Source organism: Nothobranchius furzeri, chromosome 9, assembly GCF_043380555.1.
Source record: "Nothobranchius furzeri strain GRZ-AD chromosome 9, NfurGRZ-RIMD1, whole genome shotgun sequence".
NCBI classification, from domain to species: domain Eukaryota; kingdom Metazoa; phylum Chordata; class Actinopteri; order Cyprinodontiformes; family Nothobranchiidae; genus Nothobranchius; species Nothobranchius furzeri.
Window position 1 is genome coordinate 21,603,194 of NC_091749.1, and position 3,407 is coordinate 21,606,600.

A 3,407-nucleotide genomic window follows, 5' to 3' on the forward strand; every position below is an offset into this window, starting at 1 on the left:
GCCCATACTTCCGATTTAGTCTTCTTTGAGGGCTGATGGATGTCCTGGGCGCTGCCGTCTCCTCCTTCGGCCATTATTTCAGCTTCAAAGTTTTGGTGCCGTTGCAAACTAAAAAGTGCGTGTGCGCGCCGCGGGAACTTCAGCTGAAGTGACGGTGGCTGGTAAGGGTCACCGTGCCGAAACCGCGGCCACGGTAAACCCACCGAGATAATTTAGTTTTTTTAAAACTGGACGGTTATTTTTATTGTCAACCTTTTTACCGGGGTTTACCGCTATACCGGTTACCGTGACAACCCTAGTGTGAATACATCGTCTGGCCACGTCCCATAGAGAAATCTCAGTTGCGGGGAGGAATCTATGGTTGTCTTTCAAACTGCCATTTTTTTCTAAATAAAGGACTTAAGTACTTGTCTGCTGCGGACTCAAAGAAAAGCCCAAGTCTAAATAGTCCAAAGTTGATGCCAAAGCTGTTTCAAACGAGCTTCCACCATCCTTAATGTTTCGCTTTGTCGCAGTAACATCCCGCTCACCAAACCGACATAGCGCTGTGATTGGCCCACCAAACCAACACACTCACTATCTCAGAGTGGCGTCTCTGTTTAATACAAGATGCATGAATGATTTAAAGTGACAGTGTGTATTTTCCCTGGCAATAGGGGGCAGTACATACCTAAATCATTACAAGCAAGCAGTATTTTTGTGTTTGAGTAGGAACGTACCAAAGGATGGCCATTAGGGTCAACAATTCCTGGGAGTGCAACCTCCAGCAAAATGCCAAGCACATCAGACTCCCTTTCATCACTGGCAATGAGTGAAGAGGTAAATGCGTGAAGCAACGTTTATGAATGGTGAAAGTTTTGTAGTCACTTGTTACGAAACACCAAATGTGTTTAGTCCACACGGGCTCCCGTAGAAGGAAACATGGCTTCTAGTATGGCATCGCTCACTTAGACCCACTCCCATGTGTTTTAGACCCAGTTTTTATCGTTATATGCTACAAGCTGGCAATGTGTTCGAACAACTGGGCGTCGTTTAATTTGTTTTCAACAACATTTCGATAGATGTTTCCAGAAATTAGCGGTAAAAAAAACAAAAAAACAGAGCGGCCGGCAGTCTGAAGTTGCAAGTGGAATATTCTGGCCACATCGGGCGATAGGGGCTGGGTGGCCTTTCATTAACCCTGAGCAGTGATTCCCATCCATGGGTACACCTACCCCTAGTGGTCTGTGAGTGCATTACAGGGGGTAAGCGGAAACATTTATATTCCATCACCAAGCTGATGACAACACTCGCCCCAGTAAAAACAACCCCAAAAAAACACATTGTGTTATGCTTAAAGAGCAAACTGCAGGTTAGAGACTCTCATGAAACAATGTTTGGAGAAACATGATAGAAACTTGTTTTAAACATATTTTTTACACATACATAAGTTATTTAGACATTTGTGATTTATTTATTTTTTTTGACAAACCAAGTGAGGTCAGCTGAGGGAGTCCTGATGGTATTATTTGTTTTCCTACAAGATTTACAGACAAAAAATAAAGAGGTAAAATAAACATTTACAAAAAAGAAGGAATGGAGCAGGGGAAGAAAGGATGAAGGGTAGTAAAGAAAGGAAGAAAAAAGAGAAAGATAGTTAAAGGTTCATTATTGTTGTTTTCTGATACACATTACTGCTAGCTTCACAAATTTATCTCTGTTGTTAACTAAATGTTTATTGTTAGTATAGATAAAGATTTGTTTTGAAATACATTCTAGTCAAGGTCGTGGTTCAGTTTATGGTGGTTTGGCGCCATCATATGGACATTTAATGACATAGCGGTTATTTTATTATTTGTTGTTTTTATTGTGGAACTATTTATTTTTATTATATAATTATATAATTTATTTTTATAGGTGGAATGGCTGGTGTACTGGTGCAGCAGCAACAACCTGGAGCTCAATGCTCAGAAGACAGTGGAGATGATTGTGGACTTCAGGAAAGTCACAGCCCCATCTCTCCCCCTCGTCCTGACGGACACCCCCGTCACCACTGTGGACTCCTTCTGCTTCCTCGGAACCACCATCACACATGACCTTAGGTGGGAGCCATCCATCAGCTCCCTGCTCAAAAAGGCCCAGCAGAGGATGTACTTTCTGTGGCAGTTGAAAAAGGCCAAGCTGCCGGCCCAGATGATGGTGCAGTTTTACACGGCCATCATTGAGTCCATCCTCACCTCCTCCATCGCTGTGTGATACGCCGGAGCCACGGTGAGGGACAAACATAGACTGCAGCGCATTGTGCGCTCTGCTGAGAAGGTGATTGGCTGCAGCCTTCCATCACTCCAGGACCTGTACGTCTCCAGAACTCGGGGGCGTGCAGGTCGGATAGCAGCTGACCCTTCTCACCCGGGTCACAGACTTTTCGAGCCGCTCCCCTCAGGCAGGAGGTTACGGTCCATCCGGACCAGAACCTTCCGCCATAAGAACAGCGTCTTTCCATCTGCCGTTAGACTTGTGAATAGATTATAAACACACAACCATGCTGGTCTTCTGTACTCGACACAACATCACGTTATCTGCCATGTTACCATTACCTGCCATTTTTTATAGCTGAAAGTTTTATTCTAGTTTTTTTTTTATTATATTCTATTTTATTTTCAATCTTATTATTCATGTTATATGTAGCACATTAGTACCGAAGCAAGTTCCTAGTTTGTGAATTGTTTGTCCACTGACAATGGCAATAAACCTATTCTGATTCTGATTATTTTGCAGTTTACTTGCAAAACCTAAACAATTAAGAGGTAAGAAGTTCTTTATTCACAGTTTACCTACTTTATAAGTCTTAATGCATGTTTTTTGTGTGTTTTTTTTTAGAAACTAACCTTATATCTGACTCCTAAAACAAATTTATCCTTGCAAAAAACCCACAATTCCAGAAATCCTCAAGGTCGGGATGGGTACCTTTGACATTTGAATCGATCCGGTACTAATTCCCGGTACCTACAAATCGATACCGGTACTTAACGGTACCAATTTTTGATACTTTTGAGTGTTTATTATTTTAATTCTCTTTTATAATTAAATATATACATATTTTCTCAATATATACCAATATTTCATAAATATCACGATTAATAGCATTCAACTGTTTGTATTTTAACATCGTCCTTGTAGATTTATAAGCTGATAATTAAACTGAAGCAAACATCTTTACTGTGAACCAAATTTACTGTGTATCTTCATTCCTTTTGCCGTCTTTTTTCATTTGATTTTTCCTACTGGGAAGTTAGAATTTCCGAGGAGAAAGCGAACGCATCATTAGCTGATAACAATGGTAGCAATGGAAGCTAACATATCAAGCTAACGTTATCTGTAACAGTTTATTTAACTGCTGGAGCAGATTAAAACGATGATGCCTCACA